The 14,340-nt window shown below is 41.0% G+C and overlaps 1 long non-coding RNA gene across 1 annotated transcript in view; it reads left to right on the top strand.

Moving 5' to 3' along the window:
• The first annotated feature begins 724 nt into the window (after positions 1-724).
• LOC126384164 (uncharacterized) overlaps positions 725-14,340 on the top strand; it is a 35,004-nt gene continuing 21,388 nt past the window's right edge. The window contains exon 1 of the long non-coding RNA XR_007569235.1: positions 725-860. This is a non-coding gene — a long non-coding RNA (uncharacterized LOC126384164). The remainder of the gene's footprint in view (positions 861-14,340) is intronic.

Genomic DNA, 14,340 nt, shown 5'->3' with positions numbered 1-14,340 from the left:
ATTTTGTTTCTGTGGAATGTTTTTTTTTGTTGTTGTTTTATTTCAGTTGTATGATGAGTTAAAGAATTAAGCTATTCTTAGTTTGGTGAAAGGAAGAAGAAACCTGAATTAAGAAGGTGCAGGGTCGTATTTATTTGTAAGAAAATTTCCTTTATTGACATTTTGTGAGTTTATTAAGAGAGCTTATCGAACGTGATGAACTTGCTGCGTTAAAACATCTCCCAGCTGAAACTAGGGGGGCAGTCGGGTTTTTTTTTTAATAGAAATGCCATCATACAGTGAAAAAACCCTGGTGAAATGTCGGGAAGGTATGAAGGTGTGAAAATATTGATAATGGCCTACTTGTTGCCCTGTTAATATAAGTACGGCTTCTCTTTCACTTCACACAAGTGGCTTCAGTTATCACCTTAAAGTCCAACCTCTGACTCTTTGATGGTAAAATCTATTTTCTAGATTCAGAAAAACCAGACGAAATTGAATTTCATCATGAAGGTGAAATATATCAAATTCTCTCTTATAACAGGTGATCGGTGCTGAAGTCAAATTCCACAGGAATCTAAAGTTCATACGCTTGGGATTTCACATCTATTTTTTCTTTAAAAAATGAATCTGCTCTCCAAGAAAAAGCAAACAGTAAACATGCTAAATAAATCATATTTTTCTCTTTCCATTCCTCCCTGCTCTTTTTTACCCTCTCTCTTTTTTCATTTATTTTTTTTATAAACAGACCCATGGGCGGTTGCGTCTCCCAGGCCTCATGCCATGCTGTCTTTTGAACGCAAACCTGTGCGGATGGGCCTTGAACGGCTGTTTCATCTAGTCATCCAGGGCCTGACGAGATTTGACTGGTCCAGTCCCAAGTGAGTCCTGCATCTCAGCGGCTAGCCATCACCCTCCATAAACAAACTGAGCCCAAACAATGTCAGATGTTGGCTTGCATTTAAACGATGGTCGCTCTGGGAGGCGGGTGGGAAGGGGAGGGAGAAATAAACAAAAAAAATAAAAAATAAAAATCAAGAGATCATGAACTGAAGCTAAAAAATCTCAAAAGAATTGTTTCTGCCCTTTTAAAAAAAGAAAATCTGATTATTTATGATAGTTTGAGCTGAGATTGCTGACACACTGATGCAGCATAACTCTCTCTTCCTGTCTTTATCAGTGGTGATGTTTTAGCATTTTTTTGTTCCAAGATTTGTTGACTCTCCTCACACAGGGAATCTGTTGCCCAGAAAGCTCTTCATTATTTAGCAGTAACACACATATTAAAGCTCTCAATAAGAAGCTGCCAAACATTTTGTCTCTACGTTAACATAGAAATACTTCAAACTGTCCAATTCTCTGGTCTGAATGTACGCTGTTCATGGCTGCTCACTCAAACAGTTGATTCTATTATCAAATATACGGTATCTGCAAAGAGACGTAGAGGGGCTGACATTAAAGGTCCCCAGTTGGGCTCTAAATAGGGACATTTACACCTTTATGCCATCACGACCCTCCACCCTATTCATACCTCTTTTACAGTGTCTTAAGTGGGCCTGTGCTCGAGTGTAATAGCCAACAGCAAACACACTCTAAAGATACTGAAGCACAGATTGTCTCATAACACCAGTATTCAGGGTTCTCGTCATTGTATCAGAACCCAAGGGTGAAGCTAAGCCAGCCTTCAGGACTGCAGTGCTCTAAATCTTAAGTACCAGTCTTTTTCGAAAGGGAGAGCGTGGATGAAAAACATCCCAAGAGCTTGCAGGCAGGACTTTAATTTCTAGTCCCAGGCGCTGATTTATTTGATTTTTGAGGAAGTTTTGCTAAGCGGGCTAATGAGAAGCACAGTGCTGTTGAATGATTTAGTAGGGAGATGGAGCACATACAGAGAGAAAGTGTGAAGACAAATTCTCTTTATATCCCCTAATTGGTGAGAGGAAGAAGGAGGTGGTTTAACAATAAAAAATGACAATTAAAAGAGGGTTGCTTTCTCTGCTGTATGTTTCACAGTTAGACCAAAAAAAAGCAACAGTGAATCATGTCATGTCTTTAAAGTGGTTTAATGGCAAACTGCTTGTGTTTTTTTATTCGTCTTTAGAAATAAACAGACTGGTACTACATTTGGACTCAAACCAATAGATGAACTACTGTCAATATAGAGGTCACATACAAAGCCTGCCATTTGGAAAATTTATATCATATTGGGCACTTGGGGAAATTCATATTCTTTGGAATCCTATGGATTTTTATACATGGATTTTTCATAGGGGCTTTTGGCAAAGGTTATGAGTCTGTTTTAATCTTAAGCGTAAGTTGTGCCTGTAACTAGGCAACTCTGACCACAGTATCATTGTATAACTTATTTACAAATTAGTCGTGTTACACGTATTACACGTAGTTTTGTTGGTAAAATAACGTTGCTGATTTGTTTCTTGTTTGCCTTCCCCATGGACTTTGTACATCTGTATTCTAAGTTGGGCCCCTGCCCAGCCGTTACTCGTCAATGCTGTTGTTCGTCGACCAGCATTCAAATGGAAAATCAGTACATGAATACAGAAGCCTGTGCACAGATATGTGTACTTGAATACTTTGAGACCTTACAAGAAAACTCCACAAATACCCTGCAATTGACCATTAGTAAATCAATTACTTAGCGTGTGTTACATTAAATACATTAAGGAAACTTTTTGTTTTTCTTCCATGCCTCCATGGTGAACGCAGAATCCAAGAATGGTGAACATCTTTCTTGAATTTAAGTAAATGGAGACTGCAATTAACAGCAAAACTATTTGTTTACCAGGGCTGTACGTTAACTTTTGATGATGGGAGAGGCTAGAGGTAACCACACAGGAATTATGGGAATTGGATATACAGGATACTACGAATGGTCGTTATCACAGTAGTCTACAACTACCATGTAGACTAGTGATTTTTTTTTTTTGTAGGATAACGATGAGCCATCGCTCATGTCATGTGTCAGATTTTACGAGAAAAAAACAGACCACACACACACACACACACACACACACAAGCGGCTCGCAAGCAGTCTGTCGTATGCATGCTACTAAATAAATTCATTGCACAAACATTTTTTCCCATCGCACGTGCAACATATTTGTCGCACTGTACAGCCCTGTTTACAAACTCTCACACAACTTGTGCTGTAAAACTCAAGTCTCATTTATTCAGTCATATGCTCAGTACATTAAACACATGCATTTTCGCTAAAACATTATGAGTTAAAATTCTTCTGCGACAAATACCGAGCCCTGAGCGTAGTTATGAGCTCCACTTGAGCAGAGTTCAAAGGCATGTATGTGCCCGGGCACGCTACCTGGCTGTGCATCAGGCTGTTTGTTCAACTTTTGTGGATTCTCCATTCACCATGGAGGCATACTAGAAAAGTTTTCTTCACAAACTCAAGGTAACATTATAAGTAATAAGTTCTTAATATACAAGCGGTAATTTAATTGATATTCAAGTGGTCATCACAGTTTAGACCAATTTAGGTGGCCTAAACTGTAATTAACGTTGATCTGCTTGTGTAAATGTAAACAGTTTTTTTTGTTGTGACAGAGATAAAAAAAAAAAGATACATTTTACGCATTGAATGAATTATATTGCATTATAAATATGAATATAGATTTCCCTACAGTTCTTGCTTTTATAGTTTTAGTCCTAAACATTGCATGGATTGTAGTATTTAGATGTCAAGACTGTGATGTAGCCTACCCAAAAAATGAACTTTCATTCACCCATTTCTCATTCTGTAAAGACAAGAGAGCCTTTCTCTCTCTCACACTCACACACACACACACACACACACACACACACTGTTAGACTAGTAAAAAACATGGGAGAACAGATGAATCTCCAAATGTAAACAAATGCTCATTTGTTAGTGTTGATAGTTTGCTCTCACACTCTCTAGATCCTGAAGTGGCCAATATATTTTTCCAATTTTGCTAGTCACACCCTGAAGATATAAAAAACAGAGCCGGTTTTAGAACAAAAGATTATCTCAGGCCCTAAAGGAAAATTATCTTTGATGGAAAATATTTGATATGCATTTTGACAAGAACTCTCAAAGATTAAAGCTATAAATGGTCCAATTACTCTCTTTAACCATTTGAAGTTTCACAGTACCATGCTAAAAGGCAATCCATTTGCTAATGCTTATCATGGATTTAGAGAAAAAATGGCTGTATTGTTGTTTTGATTGTGGTAGATAGCTGGATATTTTAGATAAGCTGGAAATACTGATTACTGATGATAGAAATGTCTATACAGGCAATGTGAGTTTTGAGAAATGTGACATACATACAGAAGAAATTGAAATTGTCTGCTGGCTGTAAGGTAGTGTATGTAAGACTGGCTTTTCTCAAAACAGGTTTTGATTGTAAGTGGATTTGCTGTTCTTGTAAATACGAACTTTGACCCCTTACAAGTGTAGCGGAAGGAGGATTAGGCTCATGTTTATTCAGCATGTGTAACAGCCCCTGGGACAAATCACACTCAAGAGTGGCTGTCGCCCCTGGAGACTGAGAGAACCACCTAAGGGTGTGGAGCTAAATATGGAAATTGCAAGACATGCTCCAATATGCATATTCACTAATGTGCAGTTCCTCAAAATAAAAACAGCTCCTCGTTCATATTATCCACCCTTCTGTCTGTCTTTTGCAAACCACAGTGTGAAAATGTAAAGCTGCCATTATCTGAGGCATGTTCCATTAATATAAATAAACCCAAGTCATGTTTTTTCTCAAATTCCATCCTTTTCTGTTTTGTCTGTGTGCCTGTAGAGTGACTGAGAGCTGCGTGTGTGTGTTTTGCCTGCCTACCACAACGCTCCGTTTGCTCAGGTCTGCTTAACTGCAGCTGAAGTTGTCACTGTTAATATGGGTTTGTATTCAATCATCCTGTCAGCTTCTGAGAGGCATGTGAGTGACAGATTTAAGAGGCAGTCGAACTGGGGGCTAAACTCAAGGAGGGCAATTTCTTTCCTGTGAACGTAAGATCTCCGACAGACGGGCGTTAGCTGCCGAAAGTTAGACAACACCGTCTGGTCCAGTAAACGCATTGACAGTGATCAACAAAGGAGTGTTGTCTTACCTTTTTTTTTTTTTTTTTTTAAATTGTCTTCCTGCGGTCTCAAAGATCAACTGCTCAGTTTTTTTTTCTCCTGCATTCGTCAAATGTTCACTGTCTTTTTTGTGTGTAAAGCTGTTGAAGTAAATGAGATTTCCCAAAGAGCTGTGTTCGCAGAGAAGCACTCAAAGTGATATTGACATGTTGTCAAGCTGGTGCTTCTCTCTGAGGACGTCTTGGGTTGTTGACGGGCCCGGGCTGCGATCATGATTTTTTCCCCTTCTGCTGTTGAGTAATTTCAGCTTGTCTCCCAGAAATGATTTGTTGCTCCTATTTTTAGTCCAAACTCCAATCTTCTTCAGTCAAGTCAGTCAGAAGTTGTCTAGAAAACACCTGCTGTGAAGTTCCTTGGAGATCACCTGTCTAAAATCTGGTCAGTTGAGGGTTTCCTGATTGAGCTGAAAATGATGATCATGACAGGAGATTAAGAGGGAAGGGAGGTGAGGTGAAGCTTCTTATTTGGAAATTTGACTAAAGATTGGTGAAAATTTTCTCGCTGTTGTGGTCTTTAAGCACAACCCCTGTCTTTCTGCTGTAAGTAGATATTGAGAGTATCCTCCATGGGTCTGTCTCGGGGAATAGTAAAGGTGCTTGACAACACTTTGAAATGCTCAGAAATTAGGTTATCACTCAAAACAGAGGCAGTGGTTCCTTGAGGAAGAGATGCTCAGGCGTTCAGTATACCTGTGTTGTCCTGTCAGTGGAAACATACATCTAAAATACAACTCAAATCTTGACAATGTTTTTAGGGATGAAGCATCTTGATGCTGTGTGAATGTTGGCCAAAAAGGGATGCTTTAGTGAACAGAGAAGAGTCTTAGTTTTGTTATAAAGGTGTCAATTTTCAAGTATTGGTCCAATGATTGAAAATTGAAACCTACATTAAATTATTTTTGGCCACATGAGGGGCAGTGCAACAAGCTTTAAACACAACACTGCTGTATTATTACCTCAGTTGATATGGCAAATATATTTACTCATGCCAACTAATGATGGATATTTTAAGTAAATTCCATATTTGAGTACTCGCATTAGATTATTAATTATATTCACGAGTGTTCACAAAAAAAAAAAATACTGTAAGAATAGGAAGGTAAATTGGCTAACAACAGAAAACAAGTGTGCAATTTTAAATCCATTCATTAAACTACCAGATTTTGATCAGCCTAATAAACCAGAAATTCAAAATTAACACGAGGAAAATCAGGAAACTTAGTGTTGCAGCCATTACAAAAGGGTTAAACGCAGCACTGAAGGACTGTCACCAAGCCGCAATCCTCCTGGTCAGTTCAACGTTTTCCCAGTCGACACAAGCCAACACCACAGCAGTGGCTAACATCCAACACAGAGGCGTTTAATGGTCCCATGGCTCGACTCTGTTGTTGAACCTGTTAATAACTAGGCTTGTCACGATACCAGAATTTCAGTAGTCAATACCGGTACCAGTGAATTTCCACGATTCTCGATACTCACTCAATACCACGATAAAAATCAAAAAACAGAACTCATGTATTTCTAAATTCACTACATTATTAAAACTATTTCAAACTTTAACTTTAACTCTAAGGCCTCATTTACACCGCAAGCGATCCACAAGCTTTTCGGCAGCGCACGTGTATTCACACCAAAACTGAACAAACTGAAGGTCTTGCTTGGTTAAGGGGGAGATGTCTGCAGTGGCTGAGAGAGGCCACAACACACGCAAACTCGTGTTTTTTGTTGAATACCACGACCATTCGCTCGCAACTCGCGGAAAAAATCTGCGTCTTTTCTATTTTCGAGCTTGCTCGCGAAAGCACGGATGCGATGTGAATGCTCTAACGAAATGAAAACGCGAGTAAACAGCGACCGTTCGTGAGCGCTATGCGAACGCATCACTTGCAGTGTAAATGAGACCCTCTCCACACACAACTCCTACTACCTGACTTTTCGACAAGCTGAGGTGTTGTGGCTCCAGCAGCACTTGTACAAGCCATTGTTTCTAGCAAAGATGATGGAGAACAGGCGTTCTTCTTCGGCGCTTGTCCTCGGCACCGACTGACGCGCGTATACTGTCCCCGTCAGTTCCGACAGGAATCGACACGGCCCGCTGAGGGCAAAGTTGTATCCGGTACTTAGGATACTGAAAAAAACAAACCCAGGTACCGACGTATTTTTTGCGTGATGGCAACAACTTGGCACCGAAGTGTAGATTCTCATGACAACCCTATTAATAACAGTTAGGTAATGTTAGCCATGTAATGCTAGTTGCCAGTTAGCCGTGTCACTGTGTATGTGGGTGTGGACGTGGACTCTCACCATCTGTTCCTGGTGCAGAGCTCACACTTCCCACGGTAGTAGCCTCATGATAAACAGAAAGAGGAATGGTGAGCAAGGAGGCGCTGAGCAAAGCAATACACTGGGCACAGCTTTATTATGAAATAAGATTTTACCCATTTTGAGTAGTAAACAAAAAATAAAGAAGATCCATCTTCCCATGGAGATTGTGCTGTGAATGCTTTATACGTTGAACAAATAGTGATGTTCAAATTAAGTACTTGCTTGCTCTTGTACTCGTACCAATCCCGAATGCCAACGTTAGCATTTATGTATTTGGAGTTTTGTTTCTGGCCCCTGAAGCATGCAAGTCCAATAATCACTCTTCTTTCCTTTCCTCTCTGTTTTGCTTATTTTGATTCAGAATACCAACACAATGGCCTCAAAGACGCTAAAATGTGACTCCTTTCACATAAACCTAATGCTTTGATCAGTTGTGCATAGTGATCAGTGCAGCTTTGAATGAAACAACCACCACATGAGTGATAATATGTGTTGGCTTTTTTTGAAACTGTATTCATATGTTACATCACCCACAAGTGAGTTCAGGAAAAAATGTGCAGACAGACAAATATAATATCACCAGATTTGCATGTTTTGATAGAAGAATACAGATTTGTGGAATATTCCTCAAAAACAGAAAAGTGTCTGAAATTACAAGACAAGCCCAAGGCAGCCTGTATCGGTTTCTGACTTTGTCATGGACCTATATGGGAATCATGTGATAACAAAGTAGGAAAATTTCCCAGTATGAAAAAGATGTATTGCTTTCATGTTGCAGCTACCCTCAGGATGAAGATGCACAGTCAGAGCCCTGCAAGGTTGAATGGTCGAGGTCATCAGGCAGCTGTGTGACATATTGTTCTGATGTTTGGCTGTATGGGCACCTCGTGGGCCTTCACCCCCACATCTACTCATCCCCTCTTGAAACACATGAGGCCAGACTAGCTTAGATGAGGAGCTTGTGGCTGTTGACCATAAAAAGAACATCAGGGCAATGAGCCACAAAGAAAAGAAGGGAAAGTGAAAGAAGGGTGGTGAATAGGGAGGTGGATAAAGATGGGGGAAAAGAGGGTGTTCCGAACAGGTTGGCGAACGACCAAGATGTGAGAGAGAGATAAGAGAAAGGGACAGAATAAAGAAGAGCATGGCAAGGAATAAGGCAAAGAGAGATGGAGAAAGCAAAAGAGAGATTGTGCGCTTTGGGCCAAATGGGAGCTGCACTGCTCCAGCTGTGACCATAAAACAGCAGGTGGATGCCATCATTAGGCCTGGCAGATAAAGCAGGAATCCCAGAGTCCCAGCTCTCTTGATGCATTTCTCTTGGCGCAAAGCACTCATCCACTCCAGGATCATGCATTGACGCTATGACATAAAACATGACTCTGGAAAGAAAAGGAAATGCCATGAAAATAAGAATGACTCCATGTAAATTTATCACATTTAAAGGGACAGTTCACCCCAGGATCAAAAATACATATTTTCCTCTTAGCTGTAGTGCTCAGAACAAGTTCTATGGTTATGGATTATCTTGTAACTAGGTCATGGTTTCTGGAAAGAGACATTGCTGTTAAGTTGGGGTTTTTTGCGCTTTGAGCATCACAAGCTTGGTGTCCTCTTGTTCCATTATGTTTGAGAGAAGGCAGATATCTGAACTGTCCCTTTAATGCAACTAACCATTAAAGCCCAACTTGCAGGTTGGAGACCATGGTGAATAAATGTGTAGGAAAATGATGTAGAAACTCGATTAAAACAAAAAACAAAAACATATACACACTACAGTGACTTTTGGGGTCCTGTTTTTGTGAGAGAATTTTGCTTCCGCATCTAAAAACCCACTAACTGGAAGTGACGTAGCGTAAGCAGGGCTTGACGCTAACTTTTTTCCCAAGGAGCACATGTGCTCCTAAGTTGAAAAAGTAAGGAGCGCACAAAGAACTTTAGGGGCACAATGTAAATTGGTCAAATAATGTGTTTTCCGTAATAAATGTGATGCAAATAGACATTTACAAGCAAAACTATTTAATGAATTTGTATACAAAATGTACAGAAAGGTAAAATCATCAAGTTTTGAAAAAGTATTGCAATTTAATTTTGTCTTTAATGTTATTATCTTATATATATTATCTTTGCAATATGATTATCTTATATAATGTTATTACTATCCTAAAACATTCTCCAGGTCCTCTGAAACTCTGCAGGACTTAAGCCTCTTTCACACAGAGCTTTCGCGGCGCCCACCGCGGGGTAGGGTGCAGAGGACAGGATTTGGGGGAATACAGGCTTGTTCAGGAGCTACAGCTCCATGGTCACCGCTTTCGGGTCTACTTCAGGCTCTTCACTGCTATTGGACGCGCGGCGCCGAGCTGTCATCACAGCGCGTTGCAGTGAAATAAAAAAAAATTCAATTTGAGCGCAGGCTGGCGGCACGCGGCTCTCAGCTCGGCGGCAGAGCAGTGCGCTCTTGCGCCGCGGTAGCACATACACAATGAATGGATTCGTCGGTGGAGGTCCGCGCTTTGCGCGCTCTGTGTGAAAAGGGCTTTATTTCCACCCTGCCCAGCAGCGGTACTGTGGCGAACGGTCCCTAAAGGCCTCTACACATGATCAGCTGTAAAACCGCTTTGCGCTGGCTGTTCCATTGTTTGGAGAGGGCAGCTACGCCTGACAAAGCGGCACCGCTACCCTCGGCATCGTGCACGATATTCATTGTGCTGACAAGCTACCAATAGTTCTGCCAGTATTAGATAACTAATGCTACTTACCCATAACAGAAACTAATGCGCGAATATCAGCTTGTGTCAGACGTATCTTGCTATTTGTGTTATAATTCCGCATTACGGTGTATTGACGTCCGCAGGGGAGAGAGGGAGAGAGAGAGATTTCCTGATAATGTTTTGTATGATAGGTGCTTGTGTGGGAACTGTCAGCCCATGTCCTCAGCTGTGGAGAGTATGTGCTGCAGGGAGGTGGATGCCTTCTGGGCTCTGGTAGGGAGGTGGATGCCTTCTGGGCTCTGGTGGAGAATCTGACCCCCAGACCAGACATAACATGCCTCGCACTGCCCATCAACCCTCACGCCGCCCACTCCCGTCTCAAACACGGAGGCCTCCCTCTCCGCGGAGCCCGCCCGCCCTCGCACATACCCCCAAGGCGAGGCTCAGAGGGAGACCCTAGCCTCGGGGGTGGCTCCGCCAGGGACATAATCCTCCTGTCCAAAATGAGCGCTGCACACGACCGCGTTTTTGGTCACAGATGAAGCCGTGAAATTGCGCCTCTTCACCTGCACAAAACGCACCCAGGCACGAAAACTAACTCCCCTCCTTTTTCTGTCCGGAAAACGGTGGACTCGATGTCCTGACAGACTCGAGTTTGTGCAACCTGCACAAACACAATAATTCGGCATAATCACAAATGGTGAAATGCGCTGTTAACAACCGAAAAAATACTAACTCACAAGTTTACTACCACTCAGACTCACTACCACCTACTACTGCGCATTGGACAGAGGCAGGGTCAAGGACGCAGAGTCCCTCTCGTGACGTAGTATCAGGCGATGTTGGAAAAAAAGCGTTTTTAGAAGAGGAGCTAAAAAGAGGCACTTTTTCCTCTGAATTTGTGCCCTTATGTTGTGTAAACCATAATAAATTCTGAATTAACTTCTCATATGGTAATTTTCAGACAAGGTTATGTATATATTTAAAAAAAAAATTAACCTGCATGTTGCACTTTAAGCATTTTTTCAAGTGATCCCCCGTTTTCTGTACTCTCAGTCTTCTGTTTGTAGTTTTGGCTACATATCTAAGTACATATCCGAAATGCTTTCATGAGGTGCTGATCATGGACTTGTATTTGAAGTTATTATCAGACATTGCAAAAAAAACCCCTCAGAAATTCTTTTGAAATTACTCAGTGTATAAACAGAACCTCAGCTCAACTTTTGGTAATTTAAGAAGGACTGCTGTAATGCATGATTATCTGAAATGCTTGCAGTGTTGCACCCCCTCCCTTTTCCTCTTCTCCTGTGTTTTTTACTTCAGTGTAAGCCGGTGCAAGAGTTTGGAATTTAGCTGGGAGTGTACCTAAGAGCTGTCATCTGGGATGATAGTTTGATGGCAGATGAGAGCTGCCATTGCAGCACCCTCCAGGTGCCCTCGGGGCTAAATGGATGGCTGCAACATGGCACTTTTAGAAGGTGCTTCTTCGCTCTGATTTGTCTTCACTAGCTGTGTTTTTCCTGCCATTAGCAGACATGTCTATTTGGGATGCATCACTCTTAAACTTTCTGTGTCCCAACTTCTCACTGACCTCTCGCTTTAAATCTTTCCATGTTCCTACACAGACAGAACCCCCGCTCACTGAGAGTTGTTTGGGAGAAGTTAAAATCCTCATTTGAAATAATGACTGACATGCATGGAAACTCTTCGCTCCATGCTTAATGAGAGATAATTTCTAACTTAACTTCTTTGTTTGCTCATGTTGTTTTTTTCCCTTTTATGAATACAATATATTCATTCAATTAACTACTGTAGACAGGAGAAACTTGTTAAATTGAAATCCACTCAATCAGTGCTAACAACCACTCACTGAGAATCGCTGTGATGTGGATGATCTTCTTGATTCTGTTGTTTTGGCTTTGGCAGCTCCTGACGCATCTTTTGAGTTTTTGATTGGTCTTTCACTGGAGTTCAGTCTTTTTCCCTCTGTGGCCTCAGCGGGGAGCGAAGTGGTGTGTGGAAGCATGTCATCCCCTGATTTCCTTTTAAAAAGCCGACCCTGATGCTTTTAAATGCATCATCAAGGCAATGGGCTGTCCAAGTCGGTTACAAGTTAACCAAATAAACACTGACAATGAAATTAATAATGCATATTGTTTGCGAATGCCTCAGCTGGATGATTTGACTGATGTATGCAAGGATGGTAATTTATTGAAAGTAAATTCATGTAATTGTGCAGCGGAACTTGATGAAGCAAAAGAAGGTGTCAGCACGGCTTCCATCATCATCAGAAGAAAGAAATCATTAAAGAGCAAAAACAAATCCAACTTCAAAGGACGGTGCAGAACAAACACTTATTTTATGGATGTGTTTCATTTAGACCAAAGTTCAGAACGGCTGTTATGGTAAATATGTCAGATTTGTTGTTGGTTGTTTGCAGATGTGATAGTTTTGGTTTATTTATTTTTCTCACAGTCCACAGGGATGTAAACACTCACTCTGCACATATCAAAGTAGTCAGTGTAAATTTAATTTGAAGATGAGGGTGAACAAGAGCTAAAATGTAGTTGTCATTGTCGAGACATATTTCCAGGATGAGGAGCTCAACCGACAAGACGATCCCAGCGCCCAACTTGGTAAAAATAGTTTACAGCTAAACTGTCTTTATAATGATTATGAAGTCAGCAAAGTGACACAATGTGAAGATGATTCATTTGGCTCACTGGTTTCAAGGAGCAGAAGTGACAAACTAATTTTCAGTGTCTTACCAAAAAGTACTCTGAGTCAAAAACTCAGAAGTAGGCCCGTCTGAAGTGCATTATGGGAATTTGTGCAGTTAGGGAATTCATATTTACTTGTGTATGTATTTCATCTTGGTAGAGTCTATATAGAATAATGTGGTCCTTTGCTGACCTTTGTGTTTCCTTATTCTCTTAGGACAGTCTTTGTCCCATGATATCCTCACAGTGTGCCTGATATAGACACACAGGCTCAAGCCTCTACTCTTAATTCTGCCTAGTGTGTGTTCTTTGTTTCTGACCTGGAAATCGTTGTTGTATTTTGGCTGGCTTTTGTAATTCAGTGTTGAAACAGAATCAGTATGATGGGTGAATTAAAACAAATAGAAGACCAGTACCAGTATCAACGTACCTCAAAAACATGAAACTTCAAAGCCCACATTGGTTTATAGACTCGTGTTTGAAGCCTTGAGTTTGGCATTTTGACTGATGCCATCTTGGATTTTTGACCAGAAGTGATTTGGATGAGGGGATGGAGCTAACCCTAGTGGTAGCTGCCAGCTTGGTTAGCATTTTGCAGTCTCTGCTTAGCTGTGATAATGCTAATGCTAATTTTTGCTAGTGAAAAACAACCTTAAAATTATTAAAACAAAATGTACTTACCAGAAAAACTGAACATAGGACTCCTCAGAGGGTCTTTTCGTATGATCAGACACTGAGCAAGAGTTTTATAGGCAAAGCTTTCATGAACTGAAAACATGAGCATCAGCTATGGCTACACCTATACTCTGTGAATGTGGGGTTACGCCCGCCATGGTTACGTTATCTAACCAAAATTTACGCCGTGGGAGCGACTTGTTAACGGATGTCACCCACCAAAATGCACCCCATACAGTTGTACCGGGCTGTAAACATGTGTCTTTTCTGCTGTAAAGTTTGGTATTTTAACATCTATGGGGACTGACTCGCTTCTGGAGCCAGCCTCAAGTGGCCATTTGAGGAACTGCAGTTTTTGGCACTTGAGTGTTGTCTGTATTTTTCAGACCCGGAGGTTGTAACCACCACACACTTATCTTTCCCTGCATTACATGCATGGCATACTGCTTTCTGCATTGGAACAAAATCCAATGAACGTGAATTGCTTTTGCTAGTCAGTTGCATAAGAACAGAATTTAAGGGAACAGACTGATTGGCATAAGATGTATGTAGGTGAAGTTGCAGATTTTGTCCGCCTCTTCCTCACCCTTGCCTTTCTGAAAGTGCTGTGTCTTCCTCCTGATAGGCTGTGAATATAGAAGTATAGGCTATATAGAAATTTAATTGAATTTTTAAATATCAGTCAGCGACTGCAAACAACTCACTGACAAGTTTGCTCATATCTGCACTCACATCAAAATGGCCTATTTCTGAAAGGGCCCTGTCAGAGGGAATATGACAGT

This window comes from Epinephelus moara, chromosome 22 (assembly GCF_006386435.1).
Source record: "Epinephelus moara isolate mb chromosome 22, YSFRI_EMoa_1.0, whole genome shotgun sequence".
NCBI lineage: Eukaryota > Metazoa > Chordata > Actinopteri > Perciformes > Serranidae > Epinephelus > Epinephelus moara.
The sequence above is the reverse complement of the archived record's forward strand: the minus strand, read 5'-3'. Positions and strand labels throughout refer to the sequence as shown.